Source organism: Periophthalmus magnuspinnatus, chromosome 13, assembly GCF_009829125.3.
Source record: "Periophthalmus magnuspinnatus isolate fPerMag1 chromosome 13, fPerMag1.2.pri, whole genome shotgun sequence".
NCBI lineage: Eukaryota > Metazoa > Chordata > Actinopteri > Gobiiformes > Gobiidae > Periophthalmus > Periophthalmus magnuspinnatus.
Window position 1 is genome coordinate 2008058 of NC_047138.1, and position 23788 is coordinate 2031845.

Sequence of the window (23788 nt, forward strand, 5' to 3'; positions counted from 1 at the left end):
TAACAGTATTTCGATGGTACTGCTCGTATATCGACACATTTATTAGTACTGCAATAATTGGAGCATCATGGAGTCAGTCAAAATGGATTAAATGGATTGATTAAACTGTCGCTAACACACCGCTCTTGTATGTCGTCCTGCTCGGCTGTTCTTCTCCGGTGAAGGATGTTATCAGTGTGGAAGCATGTAGTAATAGGCGTTGGCGGCGATGAGACCTCTCTGTCACGTTCGCTGTGCGGTTTCTCGGGGATTTAATCCAATTTCAAAGAGAAGAAAAATGTCCTGCTGCCGATAAGCTTGTAGCGTGATGGATGGCGATGCTTAAGTTGACAGCGCTCAGGCTTGATAACAGCTTTGGTCTGATTGAAACTTGTTCTATTTGTGTGTCTTTATCAATTACTGAGCAAGTTTGTCTGCTTTGCCAACATGTTTCATCAAATACATCTGCCGCCTCCACCTGGAACACGCCACACGCCGATGTTTTCGTCTGCGGCGAGGAAACGTGAACGCCATATGGTGGAAGCTGCTTATTGTACCAAAGTGCAGTGCAAAGGAAAGGTCTGGTTTCATATTCTCTTTGCAGAAGGAGAAAACCCGGCCCAAGGTTCAGATGGTGAAGTTCGTTTAAGGTGAAGCTTTTAGCGTCGGCACAAAGCTTTTGTTCTAACAAAATGGAGAGAAAAGGAAGTCAGAAAACAGGATAAAGTGCTTCTGCTCTGCGCCCGGTGCCTCTGTGCATTTGTACATCGTCTCTTCTGGAGAATTTGGGTTTTTGAAGTGAGACTGAACGTGTGAAAAGCTTTTATTGTCTTTACTGGAACAGCGGCTGAACAGAGAAATGTTCAACAAGTTTTTCTTTTTTTCCTTCTTTCTTTCTCTGTTTTGTTCGATTCTTGATGTAATTCATAGTACGAGAAAATAATGATGTTTTTTATGACTGTACTTCAGTGGAGGAAGGTTCATGAAGTACAAGTAGAATTTTCAGGGATCTGTACTTTACTTAAGTACATTTTACAGTGTGTACTTTTTACTTTTACTTGAGTACATTTGAGCGCAGTATCTGTACTTTCTACTCCACCACATTTTTGAACTGGACTGAAAGTAAAAGTACTTTTCAACTGATTTGAGGAGTTATTTTTACCATGTTCAGGGAAACATCCTGACTAAAGTTTTTGAGTTCAAGCTCAAAAACAAAAATAAAAACACAAAATTCACAAGAAAAATTAAGATATTGATTCGTATTTTTACTGTTGACCAAAATATTTCTCATTTTAATCAATATCAGTATCTACATTTAACATTTTAACATGTGAATTACTTACTTTTTACTCTTAAAGTACATTTAAACCAGTACTTTAATACTCTTAAGACATTTTTTTTCATGATACTTTTACTTTTACTTGAGTACTGCATTTTCTGGATTATAAATCGCACTTTTTTCCGATTTATATGTGAAATATCTGTTTTTTTCTTCATTATTATGCATTTTTTGGCTGGTGCGACTTATACTCTGCAAAATACAGTACCTTTTTTACCTCTGTATCTGTACTTTTACTAGAAAATGCAGTACTTCATCCACTGTGGTTGTTGTGCACACTTTAGTGACCGTATTCAACCGACACGTACGGTTTTCTTCCCAGATTATACAGGCCTCCTTTATCTAAGACTTTGCAATAACAGCCGGGCTCTCCTCAAATAAAAATGTGTAAATACCTTTGTCGCTCTTATATAAAACTCATATTTCTATAATTATTTTACTAACGTTGAAACATGTGACATTAACAATACACTGACCTAGAATTATTATCATCTCTCTCACAAAATGTCGACGTTCTGCCGAGATAACGTGACATAACATATCTAAAGTATCTCTTAAATTGCTTCACTTTCTCTCAAGTTTCTAGACTCTTCAAAATCCTCAAAACTGACACCCAGGGGAGGTTTTCTCTTTCCTTATTCACTTTGTTAAAGCTGCAGTGGACAGACAACCTCTGACTGTTTTTTTGTTACACACTGAAAAACGCTGACCCAAAGACCCCGTTGCTAAGGGTAAAGTCTCCCGGCAACAGCGGAGTAGTGTAAATGTACATAGAAGACGGCGGCGTTTAAAGGCGGAGGTCCTACACTATTTGCAACGCCGGTCGATGTCGTTATTTTATCTGTGGGCGAGCAGGTGTGACTCTAACCTCAGAATCTAACGCAGCCCGATATCAAGTGCACGAAGAGACGGCGGAGAGATAACGATGTCTGCAGCCTGTGGAGCTTCAGCCTGTGCACGAGCGCTAACGTGAGGCTAACACCGCGCCGCACAGTCAGCGCCGCTCCAAGGCGTGTGCAAAACTTACGAAATGGAGTTAAATTAAATTCTTTTCCATGCATATTTTATTATCAGTGTATGAAATCATAGTTGCGTTAGCTGTTCATTTGTTTCACGGAGGAACGGTCATGACTTTTAAGGAGCTGGACGTTGTTTGATGGTGGAATTGAACCCCAGCGCCTCGTGTGTTAAGATCAAACCGTTCATAACAAATATTATTCAGCCTGACGATCATTAGTGACTTGACTTGGAGTTCCAGGGAGCTTTTCCAGCGCCTGATAGCAACATTAGCGGTTTAACGAGGAACAGAGCAGAGCTGAGACGATTTGTCCAGAGCAGACACAAGTGCATTTATTTTACAACACCAAAAGTATTTACAGGAACAGGAAAAATGTTAAAAAATCAGACTGAGTTTTGCTCCTTTAATTGGTCGAGTCCACTCTGCAGCACAGATAAATTTACCCACAGCCAATAATCTCGTAACAGCGTAAACATTTATTCAACCAAATTAGTTGCTAAAATAGAGCGCTACATTTAATTTATCAGTTTTAACCGTGAACACAAATGAGATACACAAAAAGCCAATATATCTGGACACCCCTCCTTGTCAGCGCACAGTGGTTTGCCCCGGAACCTTCTCAAGGTGCTCCGGCTTCCTGGGGACTCATTTGGCCGGCGCACCTCAGGCAGACAACATGGGTGAGTTGAAATTACAAACAATTAAATTACAAACAGTTAAATTGCAAACTATTCAATTACAAACAATTAAATTACAAACAGTTAAATTACAAACAATTAAATTACAAACAATTAAATTACAAACAATTAAATTACAAACAATTAAATTACAAACAGTTAAATTACAAACAATTAAATTACAAACAATTAAATTACAAACAGTTAAATTACAAACAATTAAATTACAAACAATTAAATTACAAACAGTTAAATTACAAACAATTAAATTACAAACAATTAAATTACAAAGAATTAAATTACAAAGAATTAAATTACAAACAATTAAATTACAAACAGTTAAATTACAAACAGTTAAATTACAAACAATTAAATTACAAACAGTTAAATTACAAACAGTTAAATTACAAACAATTAAATTACAAACAGTTAAATTACAAACAATTAAATTACAAACAATTAAATTACAAACAGTTAAATTACAAAGTTAAATTACAAACAGTTAAATTACAAACAATTAAATTACAAACAGTTAAATTACAAACAATTAAATTGCAAACAATTAAATTACAAACAGTTAAATTACAAACAATTAAATTACAAACAATTAAATTACAAACAGTTAAATTGCAAACAATTAAATTACAAACAGTTCAATTACAAACAATTAAATTACAAACAGTTAAATTACAAACAATTAAATTACAAACAGTTAAATTACAAACGATTAAATTACAAACAATTAAATTACAAACAGTTAAATTACAAACAATTAAATTACAAACAATTAAATTACAAACAGTTAAATTACAAACAATTAAATTACAAACAATTAAATTACAAACAATTAAATTACAAACAGTTAAATTACAAACAATTAAATTACAAACAATTAAATTACAAACAGTTAAATTACAAACAATTAAATTACAAACAATTAAATTACAAACAGTTAAATTACAGTTAAATTACAAACAATTAAATTACAAACAATTAAATTACAAACAGTTAAATTACAAACAATTAAATTACAAACAATTAAATTGCAAACAATTAAATTACAAACAGTTAAATTACAAACAATTAAATTACAAACAGTTAAATTACAAACAATTAAATTACAAACAATTAAATTACAAACAGTTAAATTACAAACAATTAAATTACAAACAATTAAATTACAAACAGTTAAATTACAAACAATTAAATTACAAACAGTTCAATTACAAACAATTAAATTACAAACAATTAAATTACAAACAATTAAATTACAAACAGTTAAATTACAAACAGTTAAATTACAAACAATTAAATTGCAAACAATTAAATTACAAACAGTTAAATTACAAACAATTAAATTACAAACAATTAAATTACAAACAATTAAATTACAAACAGTTAAATTGCAAACAATTAAATTACAAACAGTTCAATTACAAACAATTAAATTACAAACAATTAAATTACAAACAATTAAATTACAAACAATTAAATTACAAACAGTTCAATTACAAACAGTTAAATTACAAACAGTTAAATTACAAACAATTAAATTACAAACAATTAAATTACAAACAGTTAAATTACAAACAATTAAATTACAAACAGTTCAATTACAAACAATTAAATTACAAACAATTAAATTACAAACAATTAAATTACAAACAGTTAAATTACAAACAATTAAATTACAAACAATTAAATTACAAACAGTTAAATTACAAACAATTAAATTACAAACAATTAAATTACAAACAGTTAAATTACAAACAATTAAATTACAAACAATTAAATTACAAACAGTTAAATTACAAACAGTTAAATTACAAACAATTAAATTACAAACAATTAAATTACAAACAGTTAAATTACAAACAATTAAATTACAAACAGTTAAATTACAAACAATTAAATTACAAACAATTAAATTGCAAACAATTAAATTACAAACAGTTAAATTACAAACAATTAAATTACAAACAGTTAAATTACAAACAATTAAATTACAAACAATTAAATTACAAACAGTTAAATTACAAACAATTAAATTACAAACAGTTCAATTACAAACAATTAAATTACAAACAATTAAATTACAAACAATTAAATTACAAACAGTTAAATTACAAACAGTTAAATTACAAACAATTAAATTGCAAACAATTAAATTACAAACAGTTAAATTACAAACAATTAAATTACAAACAATTAAATTACAAACAGTTAAATTGCAAACAATTAAATTGCAAACAGTTCAATTACAAACAATTAAATTACAAACAATTAAATTACAAACAATTAAATTACAAACAATTAAATTACAAACAGTTCAATTACAAACAGTTAAATTACAAACAGTTAAATTACAAACAATTAAATTACAAACAATTAAATTACAAACAGTTAAATTACAAACAATTAAATTACAAACAGTTCAATTACAAACAATTAAATTACAAACAATTAAATTACAAACAATTAAATTACAAACAGTTAAATTACAAACAGTTAAATTACAAACAATTAAATTGCAAACAATTAAATTACAAACAGTTAAATTACAAACAATTAAATTACAAACAATTAAATTACAAACAGTTAAATTGCAAACAATTAAATTACAAACAGTTCAATTACAAACAATTAAATTACAAACAATTAAATTACAAACAATTAAATTACAAACAATTAAATTACAAACAGTTCAATTACAAACAGTTAAATTACAAACAGTTAAATTACAAACAATTAAATTACAAACAATTAGCTGATACAGAAACACTTTAATCAGTAAAACATTTTAAAGTAGAAGATGAAGCCCCATGCAGCACTGAAGCATCGCGGCCGAAAGCTTCACACGCGGGTCGAGGCTTCATTTGCTCCACTACGCCATCGTGTGGACAAACAAACGTATAACACACTGGTGCTTACAATAAAAAGGTGGGGTCTGAAGAATAATTTAGAATTTGGAGAGAGAGTTGTGATGTAAATTGTCCTTGTGTTACTTTACTGTGTGTGAATATGTGTCATAAAAAAAGAAGCGCAATAACACAAATACACAAAATGTGAGAGGGAATTCATTGCGTTTCACTGTCTCTTTTATTTCGAATCGCGCTCCATTTCCTGAATCAGTCACGTGGTACGGACGCTTCCCGACGCACGACACGAGAGACGCGTCACTATTTTTAACGTCTTTGTGTATTGTTAGCTTCAGCGCTAATGGACGAGCTACATTACATCGCCCAAAAGCAGCTGTTTCTCGATACTTTCTAATCGACGTATCACGTGAACCGCAGCGTAAAGACGGTCTGAGTCTGGACTAGGGATGGAACCAACGCACACTCCCACCCCCCGCCCCAACACACACTCCCACCCCCCGCCCCAACACACACTCCCACCCCCCGCCCCAACACACACTCCCACCCCCCACCCCAACACACACTCCCACCCCCCGCCCCAACACACACTCCCACCCCCCGCCCCAACACATGTGAAAATACCTTTGGTTTCATTAAAATATGTTTAAGTGCCATAGGCTGGATAAAGATGAACCAGATGAGAGTCAAGGGCCCTGTTTGTTCACAGTGTTCTCTGATGGATCGTAGATGTTTTCACTGAGGACAATTATACAAAAAAGAACTTAATCCTAACATTAAACTTATAATCATATCTATAACATTTTTAAACTGTCACCAACTTGAATCGTTATCGTGAGTCTGGGCTGGTGATGTTTGGATTCAGACGTCCAGACTCAAACCTCAGACCTTTTTTTTTTGGGATCAAATTTTTATTGAAGTATTGATCTCAAGTGCAAATATACAGGTTAAAATCCCATTACATTTTCCCCCCTTTTTTTCACCCCCCACCCCGATGGGCATATAGACAAAAAAGAAAGGAAAAATGAGTTAATAAAATAATAATAATAATAATAATAATAGTAACAAAATAAATACAAAATAAACATGTAGAAATAATACAATGTAATAATAATACTAATAATAATACTAATAATAATAATAATAATAATAGTAACAAAATAAATACAAAATAATAATAATAATAATAATAATAGTAACAAAATAAATACTAAATAAACATATAGAAATAATACAACGTAATAATAATAATAATAATAATAATAATAATAATAATAATAATAATAATAATAATAAAAGTAAAAGTAAAATAATAAAAAAAACAAAAAACAAACTCAGACTTAACCGTGTAAATCGTCTTATTCATCAGGATCACCAGCGCCCCCTTGTACATTACACTCCTCACATCGCGCCCAGACCGTATATTATTATCCAAACACAGACTAAAGCGAGGGTCCGTTTGTTTGGGCTGCACTTGTTGGATACTTATATGAACAATAAGGCTCTGAGATGTTTGCACGGGGGAATAATGAGACGTAGGACACGGTGAGGACATTCTGGAAGAACTGAAGTACACGGGGGAAAAAACACGAGTACTTTTACTGCTCTTCTTCCATTTAGGCCCTGCTCCTCTTTGGTGTGGTCAGTCCCGCTCGGCTGACAGCTCCACAGCCTTATAACCTGCGTGATAAATGATGCCCTCTGGACTGTATTAGTTTAAATTGCTATGCCGGAGTCAGCCTTTGTTTATGAGATAGTTAATAGTGGTGCTTCTGAGGGTGTCCACACTCATTATGGGCGTCATCTGTTCCTACACCGCATGTGCGCCCAACCCGAAACTCCAGCTCCTCCGTCCCCGCACGCATATTTATTTATTTATTTCCGTGTTATTGTATCTCCGCTCGGCTATCTCGAAGCTAATGAGATTATAAGTGACATGTATGGTCGGGTAATGGCAGAATAGCAAACTAAATTAAAAGGAAAAATAAATATAGAGCTCAATTCAAGGCCTGTATTAGGAGGGTTGCGCTCGGCTGGTAATTTGGTGCTTTCAAAGATACTGCGCTGATTTGTCATTGAAACAAAAAGTCAACGAGTATTATTTCCACTTCAACAGGCTACATTTGTAATTAGGGAAATGAAAGACTGGAAGAGTGAATCCACAGCCTCGTAAACCATCTGCAAATGGATGTTTAGCCGCGTAGAAACAACACACGATGATATACGAGCGCTGTATTTTACGGACTATAAGTGTCACTGTTTGTCATGGTTTGTCCCGGGGTGCGACTTATACTCAGGTGCGACGTATATACATTTTTTAGCTTGTTTTTTCTGCTTTATTTATCTGATTAACTGTTAATATCTTACGTTAACAAACCAGACACGTGTTCAGTTCTGTCTGTGCTTCATGGAGCTGAATAAATATAAATGTGTTACGTTAGCGTGATGTACTGATATTCAGCCTGTTGGTCCACATTTTATTATTATTATTAGAACTTGACTTTAAAGAGAAAATGTCTGTTCTTGGTCACTACTTCCTGTTAGCGTCACTACTTCCTGTTAGCGTCACTACTTCCTGTTAGCGTCACTACTTCCTGTTAGCGTCTCTACTTCCTGTCCAATTTTGTCTCCATGTTTAAGAAATAATCCTGTAAATAGATACTGTTGTTCTCCATTTTATTATTATTATTTTAACTTGTCTTTAAAGAGAAAATATCTGTTCTTAGTCTTGGATTTTGTAAAATAAATTTCCCCAAAAATGTGACTTATAGTCCAGTGCGATTTATGTGTTTTTTCTTCATTATTCTGCATTTTTTGCTCCAGAGCGACTTATAATCCAGAAAATATGGTATATTTTTATATTAAGATGATGAGATGATTGCGCGTTTATTCAAGACCAAGGCCGAAATAAAAACGTAGTAATAAAGTTTTGAAGATTTGTGCTTTTCGATTACGGTTTTCAACGTTTTTTGAATAATTGTGATTTTAAGTGATTTTATTTTATTTTTTTCAATTTTATTTCAATCCCAGATATAGCATGTTGTTTCTCTGCTATTTTACATCTCAAAATTCGAGAAAACGTCTGAGAACTTACACATTTTTGATACTCTCGGGCGTTATTTTTGATTCCTGTCTGTCGAAGCGCTGCAGTTTACATTTGCACAAAAGAAAAAAAACAAAACGTAACTCTCTCCACGGCGGCGTTAAGTGTCTGAGACGACAACGAGATGGGCCTGGCTTCATTATAAACAGGGAGGCGGACTTTTGCCGCTGTTCCAAACAAGGCACTCATTAAAATAGTGCATGCTCCAGTCCTAGAGATATATATTTGTTGTTTTCCTTCCATCGCTAAAGAAGATAACAAGCTCAAGTAGTTACCCTCACCACAATTACAAATAATGACCTGCTTAAAACGCACGGGACTATTATCCGCTCGTCCATATGTGCGAGGAAATGCATTAATTGGCTATTAGGTGAGTCGTGTTGTCAAAACCAGAAGACCACAAGGTACAAGACCAAGAAAGGGCTGGTGTCTGAGGAATTCACATGCAAGTATTTTAATAGCTGCTCTAGAAGTGTTCTATTTATCCTTAATGGCGCTGATAACAAACTGCGTCTTTTGTGTTTTCTTGGGACCTTATTAGCAGACCTTAAGAGCGATTCAAGGTCCAGAAAAAACAAAAGTGGCTCTCACGTCATTGGAAAAATACGAGGAATGTGCTTTTTTATATGGTGCAAGTTTTCTCTCGTGACAACTCCGGGGTTCAAGACTAGAGTTTTATCACAAGAATGAGTTGACGTCGCTGTGAAATGTGGCATTAAATTAAATCCTCGTGTAATTCATTCCTTTAGAATTCTGCGCGAATAGAGGAAAATGCGATGGGCGAGTCGTTCTCCGTCCATTTGTGCTAAGTGCAGTTTGAGTCGTCCAAAAGTGCACTCTGAAATGTGCTTATTGACGTGTTCTGAACATAAACAGCATTTAACTGCCTTGAAGACTTTTGTTGATTCCTGGAAGTCCATCGCATACAAAAATGTTTTCTGTTTTTGTCTAGAATAGTTTTTGGTTTTTTTTGCGCTAAAAGGTTTGGGGAAACTTTGATGAGAAGTGTCCATTTTCTCCAGCTGCCCTCAAACACACCGCGGCGTCGTTCCTACCTGTGTGACTTCCACCGCGCTCTCCTCGCCGTCCTGTGGCTGTGATGAGTTTTGTTTTGGCGCGTCTGTGAATATTGACTGAGAGTTTGCTCGTTGCTTCTGTAGGGAGTGATCAATAGACCTCGGAGGAGCGCAGGAGAGATGAGGGACGAGAGGAAGAAAGAAACAGTTTGTGTGAAAGGGTAGAGCCTCTTCTGTGAGCGGCGGGAGACCGGGACGGAGCTGCTTCATTATCCCGAAAGGAGCAGAGCGAACATGAGTCTGTCCAGTGGTCCCATTAACACAAACACACACAGACGCACAAAAACAGTACAAAATAGTGTTAATTACAGCACTTAATATCTGCGAGTTACATTTCAATCCTTCTTAATACCAGCAGTGGGACCGGGATCACTCACGAAAAGCAGCCGCAGTGAGACAGACTCGGGTTTGAAGTAAAAGTAGCACTGGACAGTTCATCTTTCGCGGTTTCGCTGTTTCGTGGATGTTTTTAGTGCAATTTTTCATGCTTTTTTACAGCGTATGAACGTGCATTGTGTCGTGCGTCCTGATTGGCTGTTGGACTGTAGACCATTGTGTCGTGCGTCCTGATTGGCTGTTGGACTGTAGACCATTGTCCATCAGTCTTCTCCGTGCCGTGTCTCCTGTCCAGTACAGAATGTGTTCAGACAAATTTACATAAACGTTGGATCTCAGTGTGACTCTGAAGTGCTGTACGTTTGCAATTTGTTTTCTCCCCGACAAAACCCACAATGTCGATGAAACGTTCTGCACCGACAAAGACGCCGACGAAGGTTTGAACTTTGAGAGAGTTTAAACGAGAGAGAAATGTGAGAAAATGTTAACGCCTGTGTGAGAAAAGTGTATAAAGTGTGTGGTGAGGGGTTTTACAGACAAAAACAGAGAGAATAATGTAAAAATAAAGCTGATACTGACGCCCGCGATAAACCAGGGACCAGTGTACTTAAGTATACATTTTAGATATCTGTACTTTACTTAAATAAATTGTAAATCTTTTTTTTTCTTTGCTGAGACGACACTTTTAGGGACAAAAGCTCTTTGACGTTTGTGCACGACAAATTCCACAACAACTTTTACTTCACTACATTTGAGAGCAGTATCTGTACTACTATTTTCTACTATTTTTTAAGTGGACTGAAAGTGAAAGTATTTTTTGAGTGTTTGAGACCTGAAAAGTCTGAGGGTTTATTTTTAACACACTCGTAGTTTGAGCAGAGCAAAAATGTACAAATAAAAATAGCTGAAAGAAAAAAAAAACAACTGCATATTAATTTGTTGAATTCAGCACAATCTTTATCAAAATCGACACATTTGAAGCTTTATACAACCTCAAAATCTGCACAAATACTTCTACAACGTGATGATGACGACAACAACTATTAAGTAGATTTTATCATGTCATACTTTTACTTTTACTTGAGTATTTTTTCTCTTTTTTCGCCCTGGTATCTAACTTAAATAAATTGAGTACTTCCCTGACTGTACGATACGTGAAGTAAAGGATAAATAATTCAAACGACCCCGTAAAGCCCCTGCCCAAAAATGAGATTTGTGGATGAGACATTGCTCTTTAAACTGTGAGTTTTGTCTACGATTTTACTAAATTACCTTGTTTTCTTTTTTCAAGTACGTCAGTTTGTTTGTCCATCCTTTTATAAAACATCATTCCCTGTGACGTCTGATGAGTTCTATTCTCCAAAATCCTTTCAGTCGTCATTCTCACCACATAGACCTTTCGTTGGGGTATATTGGCGTCACTCGGCCTCCTCCCCGTGTGTGTCCAGCCCCTTTTTCTACCTTAAACTACCCCAGAATAGACGGTAAAGGTCGCACACTCGCTCCTGGGCTGTGGGAGGCTGTGGGAGGCTGTGAGACTGACAGCTTCCTGCGGTGCACAATGAGGAGAGGAAATAGAACTTTTGGTCAAGCAAGAAAACCTCCACCGCCCCGCCAAAATAAAAGTCAGACGAGCGTGAAAAATACATGCCGTGTAGCCTCTGGTATCGAATGACAGGAGACAGACCCAGGAGACGAGTAAAAATAGAAGTTCTGCTTTCCTCCGGCAAAAGTAAGAGATTTAAAATGCGAGCGGGTGACTTGATTGGATTTGTAATATTTTTATCATTTGTTACGGCAACTCTGGAGGTTAATTAATGTTCATTTTAATCATCAGAGACCCCCACTCACCTTTCCCGTGCTCTCGTTTGTGGTTTAGCGCTTCAGGGAGGACCACTACTGAGCAAAAGCGCTGAAGCAAAGACGAGCATCTGAGCGTTTCTCGGCAGATGTTCAATATTTTACGAACAAGTCACGGACAGGTTTTGGAGTTATTTACAACGCTGCACCCTGGTGGAAGGATGAAGGCAACGGCTATAAAAATGTGTTTAAAAATCCAACCTGTTAATCATAAGTTCGTCTGTACCGTGGTGTCCTTGAAGTGCTTCTTTTATATCTGGATGGTGCAAAGTGTTGAGCCGCAAATCTACAACACAATGTGAGCGCAACAAACGCATCTGTCCAAATAGATTGAGTTGGACCACCGCCCGTAAATGGTCCCGGCGCATTTCTCCATAGGGTCTGCAGCGTCGCCTTCTTGATGAATTATAATAGTTCCCTGCAAATTATTTATTTATTTCTTGCAGGACTTGGCAAAGAGCTCGTAGGGATTACATTAGAGCGGGAAAAGCAGCACAGACTGTCCCTCTGACCGGGCGTGGCCAGCCGCCGTTGTTCATAAAGTCGATTAAATATCAGAAATAAGTGTAAAGTGTAATGCCGTAGTGTGGAACATGCACCTTTTGTCAGATTATACATGTTATCTGGCCTCTTACTCACCCAGGAAACCCGTAGTAGCTTTTGTGAGCGATTTAAATGAGCGTAGCATCGCAGATCTGACAGACAACAAAAAACAAACATTATATAAAAGGAGTATGGCCTAAACCACTAAACCCCAGACACAGGTGCATTTATCTGTAGGAAAATTACCACATAATTTACTTTTTCTCTATTTATAATCATGTACAGTCAGAGATTAATATTGCACGGTGTTATTTTAGCATTAGCAGTTATAATTTTTTGTATATTTGTATGTTTGGTTATTTAATCCATCCATTTTCTTACTCTTATCCGGGGCTTGGGTCGCGGGGGCATCAGCCTAGGCAGGGGACTCCCAGACTTCCTTTCACCCCAGACAGGTCCTCCAGCTCCTCCGGTGGGACCCCAAGGCGTTATTATTTAATTAAAAAACATATTTCTGGCTAAACGTCCCCCTCCTCAAGCTGTGAGTCCAAATCAGGGCGATGATGTTCACCTGTCCTGCACTTATAAGAGTCCGCCTCCATATCAATGGCGTCACCGATCACCTCAAAGAAAAGAAAAACAGATGTGAAACGGGTAAAACAACATGACAACTTCATAAAGATTCACCTGGGGATGTGACTGACGCGTTGTAATAAGAGTGTGCATCAGATATTACAAGAATATTGACCTAAATTACAAACATGAAGTGAGGGAATGGTTTGCAGCTCCTTCACAACCTTCAATTATATATATTTTTTTATTTATTTATTTATTTGTTTCATTAGAAGAAAAAACAAACGTGCTGCAGTTTCAGGTTAATATTTGAATCGCAGATCAAACGTCACTTCAGGTAAAAGCACCAATACTTTTTCAGAAAACTGGAAAAACCCATCGCAAAACAAAAGTTACAAAAGTTTTCACGTGCCAAGAAGTCCATTTGTCATCGCCCTCGTTCTGCCCTTGAGCCCGACAAATCTGCATAGTGTTATTGTAAAGTGGAGCGCCGTGAATCTACCACACAACAGCTCCATGGCGACGCAGACATCTGTCCAAATGAATTGAGTTGGACCGCAGCCACAGCGCGCTCCGCCGCTATATGATCCGGACCAATAGTGATGTCATAACCCCTTTATAAGAGCGCTTGGCGGGGCGTCCTTTAGCGCCGTGATGCTCAGTGGCCCTGACATCCCTCCTCCACTCCTCTCGGCAGCAGAGGGGCCAGACTTCTGCAGCCGTCCTGTCACCTTGTCTCGGGCTCGTGTCCCTCGCTCTCCTCTCCTTCGATCCATCTCACTCTCTCTGTCTGCTCCTCTCTCCGTCATCAGCCCATCTCCTGTTTCGGCGCACTGTGAGAGTCACTTCAGTCGTCCCCAGTCGGTGTCAGGGGAGAGACGAGGGGAGAAAAGCCAGACCTGAACCTGAGGTGTATAAATAGGAACGCTCTCCGCTCAACCAAGAAACAACAATCCTGTCTGTTATATTTTTGAAAAGTTTAGCAGATGGAATATCGGCACGAGGACAGTTCTGCGTTGGCGTTATGACGTGAAAAAGTCATTGAAATACAGTGGTCCCTCGTTTATCGCAGGGGTTATGTTCTAAAAATAACCCGCAATAGACGAAATAGAAGTATCATCTTTATTTTTTACATTATTCTCTGTTTTTGTCTGTAAAACCCCTCACCACACACTTTATACACTTTTCTCACACAGGCGTTAACATTTTCTCACATTTCTCTCTCGTTTAAACTCTCTCAAAGTTCAAACCTTCGTAGATTTATAAAAATAAGTAAAGTATTATAGAACGAAACCATGAACCGAAGATTAATTTATTCCGTAATGGCGCCCCCTACAGCTGTGGAGCTTCTACCTTCCCTCAGCATGTCCAGAAGTTCAGCTTTTTCTGCGATGGTTAGCGTCTTCCTTGACCTTTTTGGCGTCTTTGTCGGTGCAGAACGTTTCATCGACATTGTGGGTTTTGTCGGGGAGAAAACAAATCGCAAACGTACAGCACTTCAGAGTCACACTGAGATCCAACGTTTATGTAAATTTGTCTGAACACATTCTGTACTGGACAGGAGACACGGCACGGAGGAGACTGATGGACAATGGTCTACAGTCCAACAGCCAATCAGGACGCACGACACAATGGTCTACAGTCCAACAGCCAATCAGGACGCACGACACAATGGTCTACAGTCCAACAGCCAATCAGGACGCACGACACAATGGTCTACAGTCCAACAGCCAATCAGGACGCACGACACAATGCACGTTCATGTAAACAAAAGCTAAATTGCACCAAAAAAATCCACAAAACAGCGAGACCGCGAAAGATGAACCGTGTTATAGCGAGGGACAACTGTATAGTCTTTCAAAACTCGTCAACCCTTTTAAACCAAACTATATTTTAAAGACATGTTGCTACGATCACACTTTTATTTAGCGCTTTTTCCGTCTTCAAGGCGCTCAGGGAACCACTCAACCATCCATACACGAGGGCTCTAGGACACAATGACGACATTCATCTGTGGGAGCTGGAATCCTCTCTGCCAATTATATTTATGTTGACAGCAAGATTCGAACCGGCAACCTTCAGGATCAGTGGACGCACAGTGGGATCAGTGGACAAACACGCCACCAGCTCAGCTATCGTCACCCTTACATAATACACAGCGTTTTCTGACACAGTGTGATAAATCCCTGCGGCTTATCGGGCTGTTTCATGGCTCTTTGTGCAGAACTTTTGCCAAACATCTCTGTGGACATTTGGCGGATCTGGTCAGTAAGTTGTTTAAGTTGTTTGATATACTGAAAAAACAACATTTAAGGGATTGATATTTAGCTAGAGTTCCATTTTTTTCGTTATTTTAAGGCCAGTACTAATTGTAGAAAAGGTTAACACATTTGAAAGTCAGTTTAATGTCGTCACAAAAGCGTGGAAACTAACACGTGTACGCTGTCCATCTTTTGGGACGCCGAGTGCAGACAGATGCTCTTTGTCTGTGTCAGATCTGCACGGCGCCGCTGTTCACTTCTGTGTTTACAGTCGACAGCTGCTCTCCGATCAGTCTGTGTACCGAACATCAGGAAGTACAGCTTGTCCAATGAGGCTGACTCATGAGGTGTAGCTGCAGCAACTAAAAGTGATGTGCTCCACCGGCCAAAATATACTCCCCAGAACAAGGTGAAGCATCGATTATCACGGCTTATCGTCCTACCATAACTCCACTCCTCTCTGGAGCTGGAGGATTATGTAACGCAGGGTCATAAAGATCTCCACAGCTATAGCTTCTTGGAAAAAATTTGTACCGAACAATCTATTCATTTCTAATCAGGTTATTATGGCAGAGCGGAGGAGCGACAAAAGAAAGTACAGACGCGAGGATGAAGAGTTCAAGAGGCCAGTTATGTGCAGCACGAAGAGCAAAAAGGACGTTTTATTCAAGAAGACATGTACGTCCAGTTTAGGAGGTGGCGACACTGGCAAAAACAGGAAAAACATGCTCAGATTATAAGATACCAGTCTAAAAAAACGGTAAACGTGTCCGTGTTTGAAGCGCAGAACCATCAGTATTCACATGTTTCAGAGATTTACGGCTTATTTTAGTTCATGTTTTAATCTTTGAGCAGCTTTTTCTGCCTTTTTAAAAATGTTTTTCATCACTTTGTACACTCGATATACACGTTTTGTTTTCTCAAAGACACCAATTGCAAGATCATCCTGTTCGTGACGCCAAAATTGTTGAGGAATTTCTAATAGTAAAAACCTTTAAAAATATAAAATCAATGGAGAAGTTGAATCAAAAAGTCAGATTTAATGAATCAATTGTGCACAATCGTCAAGAGCTGTCGTCCCTGATAGTGTCGTCTCGCCCTCAGCCGACAAATGAACGTACATACAGTGTGTTTATACCCTCAAAATAATCGTACCGTTTTTAATCTCGTCCAAGTGACTCCATCCATTTGTACGCTCACAAACGAGAATATGCCCGTAACAACAGAGAGTATCAGGAAAATTAGGTCAAAGAGATAGATAACAGTACATATTTATACACGTGAAGATTTAAGATTTAGGTGGAAGAGACAGATGACAATACATATCGATACAAGTAAAGATTTAGGACAAAGAATCTCATAACAGGAGGAACAACAAAGACAGCTCTGTGCATCAATCAGTCTAAGATTCAACCCCACACCCTCTCCTCTGTCTCTTTCCTGTCTACAAACTTGAACATTGACATCACTTTCCTTGTCGACTATTTGTAAAAGTTCTCGTTGCTTAGATGTGGCTCTTTTGTGTGATGAGTTTAGTGCGGTTGGCGTGCGTCCTGTCAGTTTGTGTATCTAGCATCGTGCAGCACAGTTGGCCCGGTGAGCTCAGCCTCATTAGATACGCTCACTGCTGCGATGGCTAAACCGCTGGAGCTCTCAGTTGTACAAAGTCACTGTTCCGAGCTTCAGCACTTTTGTTTCCAGCGTCTATAAGCACTTTTGGAGAGCCCTGAGTCATAGCAGCCCCGAGGAGCGGACGCCTTAAGGGTGAGACGCTCGTGTTGGTTTGAATGTTTGAATCTCGTAGTTAAAATGCAGCTAATAAAGAGGAGAAGAGATAGAAGAGGGAGGAGTGCAGAGGGAGGACTGGGGGAGCGTGTTCAACGACATGTCTGTAGATGTATGACCTTGTAGACTCTCGCTCCTCTACGATGCAAAACACGCCGATTTAATGCTAATCTGACGTGTTTGTATTCAGCGTTTACGGCTCTAGTTGAAGCTGACACTGTTGTTTTGTTGTTTGCCTAATTATCTGAGCACAGGAGGCGCAGACGTCGACTCAAACAGCTGCGTGTTGCTTTTAAAACTGAAGCTGTGTTTCTGTTGTGTTTCTGTTACACTCCGAGAGCAGTGAAATATCTGCGTCTGTAAATGTGCGTTTAGGTTGAGCTTCATGCTGTGTTTTCTCTGTAAAGGCTTTGCATCAGCAGGAATAGACACTAAACAGTCAAAATAAAATAAAAAATTAAATAAAATTACATAATCAATTAAAAAAAAGTTCATAAAAAAGAGCAAATACAGAGAGTCCACTTCATCCAACAAACTGTCCACAGATGTTTCCAAGTTTCTTCTTCTGCTGCTGCTCTTCATCCTCCTCCTCCTCTTGCTCTTCTTCTTCTTCTTCTTGTTCCTCTTCTTCAAATACTGGACCTTGTGTCTTCTGTACATTTAGCAGCAGATCATTACCCTGTTATCCTGTTACTGTGCAGTTTAATGTTCTTTCTGGTGTTTTTAAAGGGATGTAATGTCCTTTCTGGTCTTGGATTAGTGTTTTAAAAAAGCTTTAATGTCTTTTCTGGTGTTTTAAAAAAGCTTTAATGTCCTTTCTGGTGTTTTAAAAAAGCTTTAATTTCATTTCTGGTGTTTTAAAAAGCTTTAATGTCCTTTCTGGTGCTGGACTGCTGTTTTAAAGACCTTTACACAGGGGAAACGTAGTAACTAAATAACACTGGGATCCAGACTCATGTAAAGTGATAACAGAGCGACGGAACACACCGGCCTATGGGAGCGCTTCTATTACATCACATACTGTACTTTTCTTATCTCAAATATATACCTGACTTCTGTGTACATCCATACGCTCTTCTTATAGAAATATATTGCAGAGGTAAGTGTTTGGGACAGACAAGACACAAAACATGAGATAAAGACTTTATATCAACCACGTTTGACCTTAACGCTGTTTTAGACTCTTCCCTCGTGGCAAAAACAAACCAATTAGCCCCTTCACAGTAATGAACGCTTCACAAAAGGCTCCATTTATTTATCAGATAGAGCCGACAACACGCGCTAACACGTCTTCATGCGTGTTAAATCACTTAAGCCTGTCTGTAAGCCACTCGAACTGCAACAGCGAACAGCAACAGCGCACGGGGCACGGCTAATCTGCAGAAATTTTGCCTGAAAAAATAATATAATAACAATATAATCATAATTGTTTGGTGTTGTCAGTGGATTCAACACGAAAAAAAACAGGTTTTTCTATCACAACTTTGTTTTTTTTCGGTCTGCTTAGCTTAAAATGCTTCAGAGTTTGCATCTGTCTTCATGGAAACAAGCAGACGGTTCCTCCAGACGAAATTACAGGTCTGATCTGTGAAAAGGAGAGCACATTTACACTAAGAATGAACGTTTGAAGTGCTAACATCAAGCAGAAAGACCACACTCAGTTGGAAAGTAGTATTTTGTGCCTTTTAAAGCTACAATTTCAGCACAATTAGCCTGAAATCTGGTGAAACTGATTTAAATGTAATTCACAATAATCGATTCTATGTGTAAAAGGTGCTAAATTATGCAGAATTGACTCTTGTGAGCTTTAAATCACGTTGGAACGGTGTTATCGCCTCAAAACCATGATCTTGGAGCACTTCCTGTATCACCGCGTGACATCACAAGGTGGAACTGAGTGTTTTCTGTCTGCGAGAAGAACGAGTGTGTGCGTTAAACAAGTGTGAATGAAACAAAACACAACTCCAGGTCTGTTTGTGATGAGGAAACATTAGAATAGATCTGAAAATAGAGTCTTGACTTACAGATATTACACAGAAGGAAAAAAAAAGAAACAAAACTATACCAAACACAGTCAGACTTTAGCTTCTACATCTAAAGCAAACCTGGGGCACACGCTTCAGAGCAGGAGAGGGAGGAGGAGGAGGAGGAGTGAGTCAGAGGATGAAGCTGTAGCAGACGGCGCGGTGCTTCACAGGGCGGATCATTTCTTCAGCTCGAGAAGCGGCAAATAAACAGCCGTCGTGTTTCTGACTCCTCCACCTGTGTTATTTCTGCTCCACCAACATCCACAAATGTCCCGTGAAGTCCTGCATTTGTCCACAGTTTCCAGGACAGATCTGGGGTAAGGTTTCCAGGTTCTATATCACACAAAGCGCGGACTCTTGTAGCTTTACGTCATGTTAGAATAATGTCCTGTCGTCAAAAACAGACCTGGAGGTGTGTTTTACCTTTAAAACTGTGTTAACCCTTTAAGGACTGAGCACATTATAGATCATTAAAGCTCACCTAGACTTTATTTTTTCATTTTTTAGCCATAAAAATCATGTGAAAGGAACTAACAACATGTATTTTACCCTTTTTTCACACAACTTCCTCTATTTTACACATCCATCCTTATTTTTCCTTTGACGCGCTCTGATTGGTCGTCTTCGAGGGCGACGTAAGCGCATTTCCCGTAATGACAGTGACATATTTAAAGAGCTCCGTGCCTCTGCTTTGAGACGCCGTTTGAATTTACACGTGAGCACAATCGGTTGCGGAGTTACGGTGATGAAAAGTCCGCAACCGCCAGTCTATCGGCGGCGACAGCGTCCGGCGCTATAGGGTTAAGTAGCACGGTGAAAGCTGACAAAACTCATTTATATGTAATTCGCAGTGTTTGTTTTTGTATTTAAAGAGGCTATATTACGCAAAATTGACTCTCGTGAGCTGTAAACCACGTCCGAACGCCTCAAAAACACGCTCTGCTCCACCTCGTGATGTCATGAAGTGGTCGTTTTCAAGTGAACAGCTACGTTTTACCTTTAGCTCAGTAGCGATTAGCGAACGAATGAAACCAATCCATCCAAACGATTCTAGTGAAGCTGAACGGAGTTAAAGACGCAGCGGAGCACTTCCTGTATCACCTCATGACATCACAAGGTGGAACAGCGTCATCCTAAACACGCAGGGTTTGTGTTAAACATGAGCGAATGAAACAAAACTCAACTCCGGGTCTGTTTGTGACGAGGAAACGGCGTTATAACACACAGTGGATCAGAAAATAGCGTAACACGAGCTCTTTAAGGTTTACCGTGGTGTGGCGAAGCGTAACAGACCGACGGCCGCGCAGCATCATCAGGAAACGGGCGCGGTGGAGAGTTTTGTGTGTTATTTAAAAAAGATGGAGGATCTTTGTGGGTTTAAAGTCTAAAGAGTGTTGTTTTAACCTCCTTCATACGGTTGTGTCATTGATTTGTTGAGAGCGTGTCAGATTGGAGTCATTTCTTGGTCGTGCAAATCTCGTTTATCAGGTGAAACTGCAGTTCGTATTTAAAAAAAACAAAAAGTGTATTACTCAGAATTTGTCCTGGGCCGTGTCCAACGCAGAGACAATGTGTTAATGTAAAAAAAACTACATTCACATTAGATGAGCTTTTAGAAAACTGGCCTTGGATCTGAAAAAAGTTTATTTTGATGTAACTTCAAAGCTAAATGTTTTTCTTTTAATGATCGTCCAAGAAATTTTCCAAGACCAGATTTTGGAAGCACGAAAGCACAAATATAGAGATAAAATCGACTTTTAAACCATTACAAATCTGAAACTTTTAAGAAACATTAAAAAAAAAAGTTTGCGTTTATCTCCAGCTATGAAAAATGTGGACGTTTAAGCAGCGGAAAGACTTTGAAACTTGATATCGACCGCAAAATCAAAGCGTTTTAACGTCTCGTCCGGGTAAAGTGCATGGATTTGTGGGAATGTTTTATCGATAAACGTGAACGGATCATTTACAAAGCCTCATATTCCGGCCGTAGACGCACTTTTAGCGCTTAAACAGTCAGTACACGCCCGTCTTTTGAATCGTCGTGTCTCTAAATTCGAACAACGCTCCGTCTGACCTGTGTCCGTGTTCAATTCGTCCGGAACAAACGCTAAACACGAGGAATCTGCAGCACAGACACACACGCAAATAAACGTCGCTCGTCTTTTATGCTACTCAAGTCTGAAGTTTCTCAAATCAGCTGCTTAACATAAATTAGCATTCGCAAAATAAATGTAATGTTTTGCGCAGTAGCAAAATGATGCGTATGAATGATGTATGAGGACATGCAAATGAACAGTGAGCAGTCGCCAAGTCGACTTTGTGAGCTGTAATGCATAGCTCTCACTCTTCTATCATCCACTCCTTCTCTCTTATTTCCTCTCCGTTTCTCTCTCTGTTTCTCTCTCCGTTGCATCCATCTCTCTCTGGTGGATTCCACAGGCCACAAGTGAACGTACAACCTAGTTTCCACAAGTTTCTATAACCATTTTATGTCTGCGTTCGTCCCAGGAGATGGAGTAGAACCCGTTACCGTACCACACTTGACGCACATTTTACATTTGATAAATATTTTTCCTCTTTCATAAACCGCAGAAGTTTTGGTATAACTTTGTGAGCGTCTCCCCACAGTTAGTCCCAGAGTTTTGTGCGAAGAAGCGTTTAATTTATAATGAACGTCCATGTGGCTCTTTTGTCCGAGCGTAAGTGTCAGGGACGTCGTTCTCTCAAAGGTGAACGAGGAGAAATGAATGGAAATACAAAAGTCACTGACAGCTGCAAAAAAAATCATAGCTCTTTTATTTTTCCAGAGCCTTTAGAACGACTCTTCTGACATTAATCTGAGCAAATCCAGCACCGAGGAACGAGCCTCATTGTCCAGTGGGACTTTGAGTCACATGGGTCAAATTCGACCCAATACCAGAGACGCCCCGAGTGTAAACGCCATTAAAGGAATAATAAGTGTTTTTCACAGACAGAGGGCAGCATCTCCACAGACCTGACTAGTCCTGACTTCTTCCTGTGGGTCGATCTTAAAGAAAAGGTGTTTGTGAATAAACCTCAGACGATAAACGACTTAAAACGTGATATCGAGGATCAAATAAGAGACATAAGAGCCGGAAATGATTTAAATGTGACACAAAGTGAGTTGGATCAGGCTGTTCAGGGACAAACACAAAATGGTGGACACTTATAAACATTATTTTTACTTCCTGTAGTTTAAGTCATGATAAGTTCAAGTGTAAGTGAACAATTATATCCATATATATCGACAAAAATCTCAGAAGGTTCAGTTTATCTACTGCTAAAATTTGGTGAGTTTAACTTCAGAATTACAGGAGCGACTGAAGATTTAAAAGTGTCAGTGACTTTTTGAAGACAATTGAGATGAAACATTAGTGACCCTGAGCACAGATCTCACCGATTCCACATTAACTCTGCAGTTTCTGGACGTCTGGTTTACTTTTCACCTTCTTATATCATCAAAAAGATAAAGTGACAAATAGACTTTATTATAAAACCCCGTAAAGCCCTGCACCTGTAACATTTACTCATATTAACAGTTTAAATTATAAACTGTTGTAGCCTGTTAGCGGCTAAATCGCTCCAATAAACACACAAAAACACTGATTTAACTTTAGTTTGTGGTTTGATTTTCTATAACGCACATTTCTAAGCCGCCATGTAATCTTATAATCATTAAATATGTTTAGTGAAAAGCATTTAGGATCATTTCTCTTTTGAATTGTTATGAGACCATAGTTAAATCCTTCAAATAAAAGTAAATAAAAACAATAGTGATGTACAAATGTATTAACGCGCGTCTCGATTAGCCGCTCGCCCGTTTATCTGCAGAAAAAACACTTGTACCTTCGATCTGGAGCTGGGTGAGTCCGGCCAAAGTCTCGTGTCTGCACGTTGAATTATTGATCATATCGTGAAGGTTGTTCTGAATACATTTGAACATTAGGTATTTTGTTTAAATGTTGTTAAAAGAGACAACTAATAATTGAAATAGGACAAATTTATGACCCCAAAAAATCCCTCACTCACAGCAGAACGTGGACATTTCTTTATCAAATAGGTTGAAAATCGGGGCCACTTGAAAAAATGTTGATTGTATAATAAGAACTGTCTGAAAAACAAGTTACGTTAACCTCCCGAGACCCGAGCTCCTGCAGGACTTTATGTGCAAAAACTATTAAGAGCTTGAACACAGACATTTTGTGTAAAAAAACAAAATGAGAAACAATTGTGTCTCTAGGAACAATGTGTCTCATTTGTGCTGCTGACAGGAGCAGGAAGACGTGTGCCTTTAAATAAATATAAATAAATAAA

The 23788-nt window shown here is 38.1% G+C and overlaps 1 protein-coding gene across 1 annotated transcript in view; it reads left to right on the forward strand.

The window, feature by feature from the left end:
* The window catches only part of lsamp (limbic system associated membrane protein), a 365491-nt gene that overhangs the window by 296509 nt on the left and 45194 nt on the right, over positions 1–23788 (forward strand). The window lies entirely within an intron of this gene.